The sequence below is a fragment of the Megalobrama amblycephala genome, linkage group LG21, assembly GCF_018812025.1.
Source record: "Megalobrama amblycephala isolate DHTTF-2021 linkage group LG21, ASM1881202v1, whole genome shotgun sequence".
Lineage (NCBI taxonomy): Eukaryota > Metazoa > Chordata > Actinopteri > Cypriniformes > Xenocyprididae > Megalobrama > Megalobrama amblycephala.
In genome coordinates this window covers 29,085,675-29,100,215 of record NC_063064.1, presented here as the reverse complement: position 1 = coordinate 29,100,215, position 14,541 = coordinate 29,085,675, and the positions used below count along the sequence as shown (strand labels likewise).

At 39.3% G+C, this 14,541-nt stretch overlaps 1 protein-coding gene and 1 long non-coding RNA gene across 14 annotated transcripts in view; both read right to left on the bottom strand.

Annotated features, from left to right (window-relative positions):
- Window positions 1–14,541, bottom strand: part of camta1b (calmodulin binding transcription activator 1b) — a 324,903-nt gene that overhangs the window by 250,366 nt on the left and 59,996 nt on the right. The window lies entirely within an intron of this gene.
- Window positions 8,707–10,010, bottom strand: LOC125256562. The gene is made up of 3 exons (XR_007182139.1): window positions 9,821–10,010; window positions 9,664–9,736; window positions 8,707–9,567 (listed from the first exon to the last, which is right to left on the bottom strand). It is a non-coding gene; the product is annotated as an uncharacterized LOC125256562 (long non-coding RNA).

Sequence of the window (14,541 nt, the reverse complement as noted above, 5' to 3'; positions counted from 1 at the left end):
ATGCTTCCCTGCCAAGAATCTTAAACCCATCACCTGCTATGAAAGCCTCCTAAGGGGAGCGTGCTGAGAATTTCGACCAGATGGATATCCGGCGCCAACCGGAGCACTTCGGATACAGGTCGAGTCGAGCGTTCCTTGAATGTTTTGTCAATGTCGACTACTTTGCCAAGTGAAACAGCAGCCCGGGCAATTGCCTTGCGAATCATGAATAAGTTATTGAGAGGTTTCCTTGGCGATAAGGTTCACTGACATCTTTTGGACTGTGCGATAGCTCATGCTAAACGGGAGGGGATGACGGATGGTGCTAGCCTTAGATAGCTTTGTCAGTGTCACAGCCCCCGTTCCCCGCTGGGTGCCAAGCCGCCCGGACCGGGCGGCACCGGGCACGGAAAGAAGCACGTGGCTCAAGTGTCTGGAGAGACACGGTGACAAAAAGCAAGCTCTCGATCTCCTAACTCAAATAACTACTTGCCTGTATCCCATATATCTCCGTGACCTTAAAGGAAATGACAGCTCTCATCAGGGAGTTGGTGTCAGGTCAAAATACAATTGTTTTTTTCTCTTGCTACCCTTCTTCTCTACCAATGACAGAGAAAATGGATGTTTGTCGGCAGGAATTCACCATCTATATAATGACGCTCTCACTTTTCCTTTCAAGGCTGGACTGAAACTTCATTTTAGACGCATGCAAAATGTATACAGTTAATTGCCAAATGTCCAGTGCTGTGTAATGACCCACCGCCTTAAAGACCAAACTAAACACATTTACAACCCATTTTACTTTCATAAAGTGACATTTTTTCCTCCTAAAACACTTTTTTTTGGGCTTTTTGCTTATGGAGGTTGAAAGTCAAGTTCACCCTCTGCATAAATACCAACTTTCCTAATCTATTTCTATTTGCTATTATTGTTAACCAGCATTTTCAAAAATACCATGCACTGATCATGCACAATAAGATCAGAAATTAGTATTAGGAAAGTACACTCAGGTTGCACAAACAGTTCTGGTCCATTTGTGCAATCTGTCAAGGTTACAGGAACGTGTCTTTCCCTATAAAGTAGCACGGATGATCAGAACATGGGGGATATCGCCTGGAAATGATGCATGGTTGTTTGGGCTCTGTTGCATGCAAAGGAGTCCAGACCTTTGTCCCAGAGCACAGAGGGGTGTTGGACCAGCGCTCTGCTGATCACCAGAGCTGAAAAGCCTCATGTGAAATGGCCATGTCAATGGTTTTCTAAACACACCTAAATGGAATCAGTCAAGTCTAATGCACATCCTTTATATATATGGACCTTTAAAGGTGACCCCATTTACTTTCTTAATACATTACTTAATCATCAGTACACATTGTTTTAATGAAAAAAAAAAAAAAAAAAAAAAATGATTTCATAATCTTTCATCAAAATTTATGAAAATTGTCAAATCAAATTTCAAGCATTTAAGCATTTTAGGCATTCTAGCCTTTCTAAAATTTTACAATATTGCAGTAATTATTATTAATGTTAATTTAATAAAGGTTATATAATAATAGCAATTTTTTGAGAGTGTTATGTTTTGGAGGGTGAACTTGACTTTAAGCTTCAATGTCCTGATTAAAAATCTTTCACAAATGTCAGTAGCACTGCAAACTTGAATTAAAATCTGGGTCTATTCTGGTGTGTAATGTCCAATTTCAACAATCAAATAACTTCCAGATTGACAGAATCAGGTTCAGAATTTTTTCAGGTTTTTGTTTTTTTACTATTGAATATCATGTTTCACTCAGAAATACGACACATTACAGATGTAAAATGGGTTGAGAAAGTGGTTTCATATTAGTGCAACTCATTCAGCAAGCTGCGATTCAGATAAATTTCCATTTGCAGATGTACAGACATCATAATATCATATATATATTTATCATATATATATTTATATATATATATATATATATATATATATATATATATATATATATATATATATATATATATATATATATATATATGCGTATCTGAAAGCTATAAATAATGTGAGGTTGCAATTAAACATTCTAACTGACTCAAACAACTGATTTATTACTTGAAGGTGTCAGTTAAATAGAGATTCAGAACAGCACACAGCTAGAGCCTCATGATGAAAGTGGAACAAGCTCTCATAACAATAATGAAGTCACGATTTTATTACAGCCCAGGTCTGATAACACATTGACGCCTGAATCTTAAGTAGCTGTTTCTAACCCTTAAGCATTTGGCTAATCATTAAAATCCCATACTTTTCTCTACCTTGACATATATCTTTTCAAACGTTTTTCAATACAGTTTGTCCATGTTTTTTTGTCCCCAGCGTAATGTTAAAAACAGAACTACTATTATTGACAAGCCAAGGGTGAGACATCCATTTAGATTTAATTAAACTATATCTATCAGTCGGATCAAAGTCGAGAAAATTCAATACGGAACGTATCCGACAGGTCTTTTTTATTCACCTCTCTTTCTCTCCATCTCATCTCCTAGCACTTATTTTCAGATTAGGGTCTCAGTTTTCTTTCAAACACTATGAATCTTGGGCCGAAAGTGTTTTTTTATTCTTCTTTACCAATTTTCTCACACTTTGCAGGGTGCTTGAGAAACTTGACAGACACTTGGCAGGCTGAATGCCCCTCGCATCAAGGGCTCCTCTTTCATCTCCTCAAAAACCTATAGGCTTTGTTTTGGTTGTTTTTTTCCTTCTCTGCTCTGAATCTTTCAGATAGCGAGCCGGTGTGGGCAGGCATGAATCAACCGCTCGCACTGTGACTCAAGTTAATCATGAATAATTGGCCAGGGCTACTAGTGAGGCATATGCTAAGAATGAGTGACTAATTATGCCTTTGGCTAGATGCTAGTGACCCCTCAGCCTGTTTGAGGAGTCGCAGCACGTTACTAATATGGGGGAGAGGTATAAACAAACAGGAATCCGGCTGTTTAGCTCCACTTGCCCAATTACAAGGATCCAATTAAAGAACAGCATCCCAGAGCCAGTAATACAATTTATGACCAAGGCGGGGATTTTATCTGCGAAAACTAAGCACACTAGTCGTAATCTCAACAGCCACGCCATTTTTAATTTGGTGTATGGACTATTCTAGGCCTTTTGCACACTGTGAACTCATTTGGCTTAGAAAAAAGAAAACTTAATTTATGATACTGTCAGCTTTCACTGCACTACGTCTAGATGTTTTTGAATGTGAGAACAAATCCTATGTGAACAGCCACTAATTCAAAATGTGCAAATAACCTTCTAATGCTAAACCAAAAGCCTTTTTTCTCATTCTATAAATCGTAATAATATTATAAAACCCTAAAGTCAAAATAGTTTCGACAGGATTTATAATTCTCACCAGATCTGCAGAGCAAGGCCGTAACCATGTCTTGAACTTTTTTTTATTATTAAAATGAATTATATAATTAAAAGATTAAAAGGGATTTAAGGAAATAACAAAAAAAAAAGAACGGTAAAAGTTCCAGGCCTACTGTAGTTATTAAGTAATCAATTTAAACTAGGCCTATTTGCAAATAATATATTTTTTTTAAAAATATATTCACTCTTATTTGTATGTCTTTTAATATGTCAAAAACGCAAAACATTTCTTGTCTTTTACATGAATCATATTATTTTAATCAAATAATAGAATGTTTTCAATTCAAAATGGTGAAATTTCATAACAATGTTGAGTAGTCTGCAACACTGAATATTACTGTCAATCGCTGAATATTTCAATCATAAAACAGTCGTCAAATATTAATGTTTAGCTACTTACTCGCCACGTACTCTTCCACTGCTAAAACAAAAGCGTTGCACTGGAATTTGCACTTGTCTTCTGTGAACAGTAAGCCCTACCTTCTTTGAATTTTTATTGGCCAGCTCACTCATTCAGACAGTGATGAGCGCTGTTAGGCAATTGAGGGCAATTTGGCCATTTCTAATTATTGGGGGGGGGCTTGTCCAGCTGCAAAGGTTGCCAGTGCAAGTGCCACTCAATACCTGTAAATAATCATTAGAACATGACTATGCATAGTGCTTAATAAAGAATAAGTTTCCTACCAAACCATCCAGCATGTGATCTTTATCCAACACTTCAATGCTTCCAATGTCCCTCAGAAAGACTGGGCAAAGAGCAGCTCCATCTAAAATTGGAGCGGTGCTGAGTGCCAGTTGCCAAACTCAGCGGGATGCTTTTAAGGCCTGAGGCTGGCACGATCATCTCAATTTTTTATTATTTTTATTTATTTATTTGTATTTTTCAACTGCAGACAAGTGCGTAGCAGTCTGCCAGTCTCTGCACACCCAGACAAAACTCTGAGTATATCTGGTATTCTAACACACTAGAGCACAGGGCACAGACACTGTTTTAAATACAGACTCAGGAGAGATTTTGTTTGTTGGCTAATTAGCAGAGTGCAGACTGTTTTTTCAGCCGGTATTGTTATAATTGCAGCCAGTTTATGCCGCTGACCTTTTTTTCAGTTGCATTTTCTGCATCTGCAGTTTTTATTGGTGCAAATTTTATGCAAGGGCATGTTTTTTAATGTCTTGCTTGGTAATGTTGTTTGTGTGTATGTGAGCTGTGTGTACCAGAGATCAGAGGTGTAAAGAGTACCTGGAAACCATACTTGAGCAAAAGTACAGCTACCTTACAGCAAAAATTACTCCATTACAAGTTACAAGTCACCAATTCCAATACGATTTGAGTAAAAGTCTTAAAGTATCTGATTTTAACAGTACTTAAGTATTTTACTCGTGCTGAATGTAGGCTCAAAGGTGCACTAGTCCTCAACACCTAAGAGACATGCAGTGAAAATAAGAAACAATTGATTTGTAAGATGAGAAATCATGTTTATTTTGAACACCTCAATATTGCAATAAATCAAGGTCGACACAACAACCTTTTAAATGTCTACAAATTCTCAAGTCTCAGTTAAGCTTAAGTGCAATATGTAAACCGATATCCGTCAAAAAGGTCTCGCCAATATAGTGGATGTTAAGTAAAATTAAATAGTCAATGTCTACTTCCACTAAATGTGCTAGTTTAGGCCTCATCACCGGCTGCAGTTATGACCTCATATCCTAAATCAAGCACCTGCGATTCAGAAACCTGCTAATGCACTCACATTCACGTAAAATAGCCTTGCTGACAAGTTTAGGTGAGTAAAGGAGTTATTTTACTTGGAGTCTTTCTTTGAAGATGTGAAATGATCATTTCTGCACTATGCTGACCATACCTTCGCGACACCATTAAGGCTCAGACTGTATGCATTTATGGCATTCAGTCTTTACCTTCAATGAGAGATTCAATTTCCAAAGAGAAAGATTGTGACAAACAGGGCGGGGCAATTGCAGGAGCGAGCATACAGCATGTGGGACGGAAAGCTCACTGCCATGCTCCTGGGTCGAGGTGGGGTAGCTGCTGTCTGAAAGGTAGCAGAGGAGTCGCCGCCGTTCGACGTGGGACTGAGCCTGCTGCCGTCCACCATAAAGGGGAGGAGCAGGGAACAGGGGACTCGCTGCCGGCTGCCCTCAGCGGGAGGAGCCTGCGTCGGCCACCAGGGGGCGGAGGAGGATCGAGCCGTCCACTGAGCGTCCAGTACCATTGCATTGGAACCGCAAGGAAGAGCCTTTCGGCTGGCTGAGGACCGAGTGGCAGTGTGTCCGGGAACCGGACCAAGATCTTTTTTTCCCCTCTCTTCCCTCTCTCGACTCTGTTGCTCCTTGTGCTTCCATCACCATTTCTCTCGTCTCGTCTGTCTTTACCCCCAGGTGCTGCGGCCGCCGAGACTGGCTCCCGGGGGAAGTAGAACGCAGTCGCGTAGGTACTCCCCGGCCTGCGAGGGGCAATGGGGGTATGTGACAAGCAGGGCGGGGCAAGAGCCATGAGGGAATGGTGCGAGGCTGGTGCCGTGATTGCTAAAGAACGTCACCTGCGCTCGGCACCGGTCTCGTATCCCTCACGGAGAAGCTCCGGAAGCATAAAAGGAGAAGCGACAACACTGAAGGACGAGAGAGGACCAGGCCTGGATTTTATGTTATGTTTTATTATGTTTGTGTGGCCGGCAGTTGGCTGTGAGGGACTGCCGGCATTTTACTTTCGTTTCGTTGTTGGTTTATTTTATATATTACAGTGTTTGTGAACGTTCGTCGGTTCCAGCCTCCTTCTTCCCATATATACGACCTGCGTTACAAAGACATTGACAGTGACTATGAAAATTGCCTCCTTCTGCATCACAGTACCTTTAAAACACAAGAAAACATTGCGTAGAAAGACACAACATATGAGTGTTTACACTACTAAAGCAATCCAGTTGTATGTGTTTTCAACTACCTCTGGAAGTGGTCAAAAATGGACAAGCTTAAAACATTTTAGACCCTGTTAACAACCGTATTTAGCATTGTGCGCTTGTGATGCGATCGACCAAAACACATCCTAATACCAGGTGTAAACAGGCCTCTAGTGTGACCTCTATTGAAATTATTTCTCTACATAATTGATTCCTATTTTAGAGCATTCCAGATCTATATTGGTTTTGAATGCTTCCTATGTAGGGAGAAGGAAGTGAGGCAGCTCGCCAGGTTTTCAAACACAGCTAATGACTCTCTGAACAGTTCAGAAGAGACTGACTGAAATCTAATAAACCATCTTTGACAGACACGCAGTACTTGAATGGGTTTCCAAGACAAAGAAAAAGTTTAGAGGTGATGGCAGCAGGTGTCACCTGTACTAAAAGGATGGTGCTGAAAACTGCCCTTAATGAAACAGGCCTTTACAAAGGGCCAAACAAGAACAGTGCTTATCCAGCAAAAGTGCTGCTAGATGGAGTGTAAAGTGCACACATTTTCCATGACGCGACAGTAATGAGGTTTTATATTGGTCTGGCTTCTAACTCACAACCCAGTGGTATCTACTGCTGCTTCTCCATACCACTTCATCTCTGTCTGTTTCTCAGTTCATCTCTACTGCCAAAACGGACCTGCTGAACACACAATATGCACCAAAATATGTCACGTTCAAACATAATCAGATTTCCCTAGCTCTGAAGTTAATGCACAAAGCAACATGCTGCATTTCATGCTGGATTTTAATCGGTATATTATTTGAACCACAAAGACATGCAATGCGGGTCCCTCCTTCGACATAAGTCTAAAGTCCTGCTTACCAAAGTCTCATCGCTTAGAAAATAGCACACCTCTCTTCAACAAGTCCCAGTAAAAGAACAATTATTTCATTACCCGTATTAAATAGGGGTGTGACGAGATTTCTCATCGAGGTGAAAAGCTGTCTTAAGGCCTGTTCACACCGGGACGAATATCACGTGCGATTTTCGCCAACGTTTAACGCCTCGTGACTAAACAACGGGCACCAATGTGAGTGTGCACACCGACGCGAAAAACGCGAGGCATAAAAGCGTCATTTTTTAAAAAACGCCTTGGGTTTGTTTTTTTGGTTTGACGCGCCGCATTAAAAACTGGCCGACCAATGAGATTGGTGCTTTTGTTCAAGTGCCTGGAGCTGCTGAAGTTACAGTAAAACACGACTTGGAGGCGCTCAAGCACAAAACAGTCTTGCCGAGCACACAAGACGACGAAGAGAAAGTAAGTAGACGAGGAAGACCCCTACAAACTATCCCTGCGTCTCAAACAGCTCCCTAGCTTCCTAGGACGTGTATCAGTATACCATTTAAATGAATGTGGTCGACTCCCTGATCAGTGCCCTGACTAGTGAACTAGGGAGCTGATTGAGACGCACGCTATGGGTGCTCTGCCAGTTCTTGGCCATACCAATAGATGTGTATTATTTCTGTATTTTTGCTGTTTTTTTTTTTTTCTTTTACATTCAAGAAATATAGCTGAGAATATTTATTTCATAAATGTTTATTTGCACTACCGTTTCTGACTACCATCTCTCATATATATGCCATTTAATATCTGCATTTTTACCTTCTTTAACTTTCTTAATATCATAAATATGTTTATTTGCACTACCGTTAAGCACAAGCGCCACATACTGCCAGGGAGTGAATTTGCACGTTCACTCTGCGCATCGCCAGTGAAAATCGCTTGGGTGTGAACACAAAAAACGTCTCGAAAAACGCTAGCGATAAACGCTGCGATATTCATCCCGGTGTGTACAGGCTTTTACGTTATTGCCATGACGGAGTGTGAGGGTGAAATTATGATAGAATATGCCACCACTATGTTTACATTATGCCTCCACTGGCATTTTGCTTTTTATAGAAATAAAAACCATTTAATTCAGTTGGATAAGGGTCACTTCAATCCCGTCCAGCTCATCAAACAAGAGCTGCAGAGTCGTACGTAGTGCAGCAGGAATCCGAGTTCACTGATCACGTGACAAGAGTAAGTGACGAGATGACTGACAAGACCACGGCAGAGGATTCGTTGCACAACAGAGCCTAAGCATCTGACAAATGTCATATCTTGTAGAATGAGCATTCATCACCACCGCTCCCTATTCACAGAGTACGCGCCATCGCAAAAACAAAAGTAAAATGCGGCTCCCTGATGCATGCAAATATCTCCCAAAATGAAAGCTATCTAAGGCTGGGCTGTGTAGTTATAACCATCTCTTAGCTCTGTAGAAAGCTTAGCTCATGCTTGAAGAAAAATTTGGTCTATTTGCACTTTGAATATTGAGAGAGTACTTTGATTATGATTGCACTTATTGTTTGCACTTAATGAGACTAAGAGAAATCTGTTATTCATTTGTATTTATACTGTTTTTATTTCTATGATCAATCTGTGGAAAGGGGTTCAGTTAGGAGGTCAAAAGTTGTAGAGGCTCATAAATCATGTACAGTTCTAACTTCTAAGGTCTGAAGAGACTCATATAAAATTATACTGAAGAGAAGTTTGCAGCAAAACCTTTTACAGTGCTTGAGTATTGTTGCTTTTACTGCATATAATAATTCATACTCAGAAAGTAGAAACGAAATGATATTCATTACAAGAGGATTTGTTAAAACATTTCAAATGCACCAGCAGACTATTTTTCTAGTCATGTATTTCATCATTGAGGATTTCTTAAAAATACTGTGTAAAAATCTCGTCTCGTGAACTCAATCTCATGTCTCGTCTCGCCAGCTGACTGTCTCGTCACACCCCTAGTATTAAAACATTGCATGGTTTCTGTCTGCTCTTTTGGTTTACATCGGCCTCAACTAGTTTAAAGTTGTGCAATACATCAACTCATTTATAAAATATAAATAATTTAAAAAAAACACTTGTAAGAGCCTTTCAGTAGCTGCACCAGTTTAATAACACGACCTCATTACTATATGACATTATTCTTCTGCTTTTCGCAAATCAGGAGTCAAAAATCAAATCGATAGCGCAGCACCGGGGAGATTAAATTAAGCATGGCACAAACTGATTAGCTCATTTCATTTTGTTTCAGAAACTCTGCCAGCACGCCATACAAGCAGATGCTACACACGTTCAGCCTGGAAAACTCGCTCAGCATTCCTCCTCTCTTGACCAAATCATGGACCCACATGTGTTTGGGCTCACAGCTGTTCTTACGAATCTATCTGCAGGGAGAAAAAAAACACTAATTTTTGCTGAAACATGATGAAGTGTTGCCTTAAGTATTAATAAAGTGTAGGTAAGTCGTGTGCATTAATCACTGTCTATGCGCAACGGTGTTCCTCAAGGGTCCGTCCGCTGAATCTCGGAATTTATCCGATTCTCCAGCCGGCCCTGATGAAACACAGTCCATATTACGTGCGCACATGCAAATTAATGAATAAAATAAAAATGAAAAGCAAGGACTCTAAAGCCCACCAATACTTTATCATGGTCACGGTGGCCGTCAGACAACAGGCTCCTCGGGAGTCCACCTCACCGCCGGCCAATAAAGAAAGCCGACATGGTGCAGATTACTAAATGATGCTCCAGCATACATAATAGAGATCATGTAACATCTCAAACGCACACGTTTCTCTCTGCACACTAATTAAATCAATGGAGAGACCTGGGTGAGAGAGAGAGAGATTGGTTGGTGAAATAATGAAGCGCTTTAAAAATGATCTGTGCTACTGTGGGGCCCGCTGGCCCAGACAGACTTGAGTCGAGGAGGGATATGCAATATGCAACCAAATAGGCAAGGTATATTAATCTTGGCATGCCTCTGAGCTCCGGCTAAATGAGATGGTCCCTGTGCAACTGCCTCAAATTTTGATTTTTTTCCCCCACCCTCTTTTTACCATAGATTGGTGTCCGTAGCCTTCATTGATTTAATGTTTAAAGCTCCCTTCCTCCCCGTACCTGGTTTGGAATTACAATGGAGTCTGACAAAGCAAACTGATGAAACTCTGTATCTTCACAAGAGGCATCAGCGTGAAGCATGGAGACGGATACCCATGCAAATACATATTCCTTACAGCTGTCTGGCATCTCAGCACGCCGCCTGAGGGGAAACGTACGCATGTTGGATACAGACGGCCTGGTTTACTGTCATAGGAGTCATTTAGGAGCTTTAGGACTACATCGAGTCTCGATTTCTGACATCTTTTGTCACAAAAGGCGTGTTTAATGAGCGAGGATTCTCTTTTTAGACAGATTTAGTTATTATTTCCATGATTGAACATGACCGGGGTTTGTAAAGATTACTTGAGCTTTAAAAGCAAAGAGTATCTTTCATGTGCACAGTATTTCCGATGGTTCTCACAAGAGTCACTCGTTTTTTTTCTGAGCTCAAAATAAATATTTTATATTTGGCAAAGTTGCTGAGCCGTAGCGAGTGAGGCAGTCCTAACACACGGTTTTGTTTGGTGGGGGATGTAGTCGAAGGCGCTTCATCATTAGAGGCGATCTTATCACATCACGAGGGACCTTGCGCTAATATTTGATTTCCTCCAGCTTTTCTGCCCAACAGAGCTGGTTATGACTGGGCATATGCATACATCATAACACGAAACTCAATAAATAATTATATGCTTATGCGCTTAAATGCACTGAATTTTAAAAACTCGCTGTACGAAACCAAACTGAAATGTGAAAATACTTTTTTGGATCAGTTATACATTTCCATCGGGGCAGCCGTAGTACTTTGTAAAAGAGAAAAAATCTTAAACACTCAAAATCGACATCAAAGATGAGAATCTTGGGCCCCAAGAGCCAAAGCAGTGATGTCTAAAAAATTTTACCAATATTTACCAAAAGAAGTAAACATTTTTCACAACTGGATATGGATATAAAAGGTCAGATCAAATGTTTTATCAGGCTATTTTATGTATTTATTTATTTACTTTATTTGCTTTTACATGTATGTCACATAGAAGGCTTTGGGACTGAGAAAACATACTGGGGGTGCAGGGTTTACCTCTTAAGAAAACTATTGGCCATTTTTATATTTTGCTCAGAGTAAAAAAATACTACTAAAACAACATAGATAATCTAATAAGCAGAACTCTCATCATGAGCACAAAATAAAATTACGCTAACAAGTAATTTCAAGATTTCAAGATGACTTCCCTTGTCATCTCTAAATAATTTTCCAAATTATAACATTGTTTATTATGAAATACTCTTTATATGCCGATTAACAAAGCTATATATGAGAAGAAGAAAAAAACATCTAAAAGGTGCATTAACTTAGTTGTCGCAAACCTGTTTAGTTAAATGGTCGGAGTCATCTGTATGACGGATAAAAGTAGGAATTGCATTTTGCTGCATTTTCATTTATTGCAGCGTTTTAGCAAAAGTATCTTGACTAAAAACTTTGAAATACTAAAAAGCATTTTTCTGCTCAGTGTTTCTGTTGTTGTTAAAATAACCATGTCGCTTTATGGCTTTATTGGGAGAAAGCAACGCGCATGGAGCGGAAATAGCTTGAATAAAGTGTGTTTGGCTCTAAATGAAAATATTAGAGAATGTAGCGCAGAAAGATCATTTCAGTAAACGACCCCAAGGGCTTGTGGTGTGAACCGCTCCTTTGTTTTGACACGCTGCTCACTTTAATCTGTAGAAACGTTAAAATGGCGCAATAATGTCCCGCGGTCCTGATGGAACTAACCCGAGGTCCACCATTTGAATAACTATTCAAAGTTCTTTCAGCCAATGGGATCGCTTTGAGGTCTTCAACAAGCAAACTTCAGTTGTTCATGACATGGGCACCACGTTGGTACAGCTTGTACTAATCCTATATTAGAGTATGAGAGCTATAGATTCATATGTCTCCAAACAGGGTCAGAGCAAACAAACCTCTGCTACCGCCGCTGAGAGAAACACTTGTGACATGCTGTTATTGACTCTGGCTTACTTATATGTTTTTCCTTTCCTGCTAAAAGGTTGAGTGAGGTACTTGCCGATGATAAGACAAGTAGTATATCACAAAGATTTATTAAATCCATCTTCCCCCGGAGAGAGAACAAACACAATGTGTACTATTTACCAGAGCTACTCAAAGAGCAAAGATGAATGATGCAGAAAGAGCTTCCTCTCAGGTAAAAGGCAGATAGTATAGTGAACAGAGCAGGGCATTGTAATCAAAACTATCTGACCTCTATCTGTAGTGCCGTACACTGGAGGGCCCAGTCCGATGGGACGTATACGTTGAAAAGAGGACATCAGTCACATGGGTCAGTCTGACCTAACGACTTAGCCATACAACAAGGTTATATGAATACAGCCTCAAAAGACTAAGTGTCCGTGAGGAAAGCGTTAGAGGTCGAGGTGGATTATGAAGGATCCGACCCCTGTGTGCAGCTTAGAGAAATCTCTCTGATCTATTGTTCAAAACGCTTGGTGTTCGTTTTGTGACAGCCTCTATTTGAAACCTATCTGCACCGGTGCTGCGGCATAAAACAATGGGGCAATTTGTTTTACCTTATCTCGCAAATGAGCGATGCACCTTCGAGTGACAGCATCTTTATGCTGCATCGTAGCAATGCCGCAAAGCGGAACATTAATACACAAAGCTAATTGATGGCAATTGTAAGTAGGTGCACGGCACAGTGATATTGGAGAGGCTTTGAAAATTGTCACAGGAGAGGGTTTGTATGGGGCTGATGATTGTGTGGGAAATAATAGCTGGCTCGGGGTCTTGGCTGTTTCTAGGTGTTGTCGGAAATTGAAAACTGCTGAGGCATTTCGACATCAACTCCTCGTATTATGGAGCGGCTTTCTGCATGCAGCGTTATTCTGCAGCTCTTTCTCCAAATGCTGAACTACCAACATTTACCACATAAAATTGATCATTATTGGACCTCTTTAATCAACTTAAAAAAAAAAAAAAAAAAACTGATTTCTTCTAATATATGAGCGTGAATGTCATGAAAACTTTTTCACACAAAACCCAATAAAAGAAAAAAGAAAAAGAAGAAATTTATATTTTGCACAAAGAAATTAGTTTCTTTTAGGACCATTAATGCATTTTGCATTATTTTCATGAAAATGAAAATAAATTATCCTGAATCCTGAATTACCCTCAAAAATATCTGGATGTTTTATTTTTGAGTTTGTTTGTAACTCTCAATATTCTAAAAAGTGATTCACATTACTGTAATAAAATAGATTTACAAATTTTACAGTGATAATTATCTTAAAATATTATATTAAATTAAATATATTATATTTATGTTAAATGCAGTACTGTTATAATTCAGCAAGTGTAAATACAATTCAGTACAACAAATAATATCATTATTTATAAATACTTGATTTGTTTAATTGCCATAAAAATAGCCACAAAGAAAAAAAAAAATCTATAAAATGTCTAGTAAAATAGACTCTTATTATTTTTTTCCCCCAATGTTTGCGATATATATATATATATATATATATATATATATATATATATATATATATATATATATATATATATATATATATATATATATTACACACACACACACATACATATTTTGTTTTCTTTCTTTTGATTTTGGGATGAAATATGGCCCATGAAAAGTTTATAAACGATTCAACCATGAGCATAAAATAATAAAGAAACCTACTGAAATTCATCTGATTCCTGACTGAATATTAAACCATGTCCATTTAGACCAAGAAAATCTGATAAACTATGTACAAAACATAATTAGCAATAATTAGCAATGTTCGGAAAGCATAATTTAGGACCCCACTGATTTAGGTTTTGTAATTAACTGTTCTTAATTAAACATGATGGTAAATGGCATCAGTGGGTTTTTAATACAGATGCACTTGGCTTAATAACATCAGTAAAGCACTGTGGCCTACCCTTTACTGTACCTGACACTTAATTTTCCTTATGAATTCAAAATTAATGCAGAGCTTAACATCATGACAAATTGGTGTTGCATCGCCAAAACAACTGTACCGATCTTTCCCTGGCTTCCTGAACCCTCACAAAAGAGGACAAGCTAGCTGTCGTACTGATGAGCCGCCCTTGAATCCTCTTCACATCATAGTGCACCTGTCACACTGGCCTCATGTACGTGACGGCAGAGCTCAGAGCAGATAAAAAACAGCTGTCTGGATCGCCGTCTCGATTGTGTTCACAGGACAGGCCTGGATGCGGA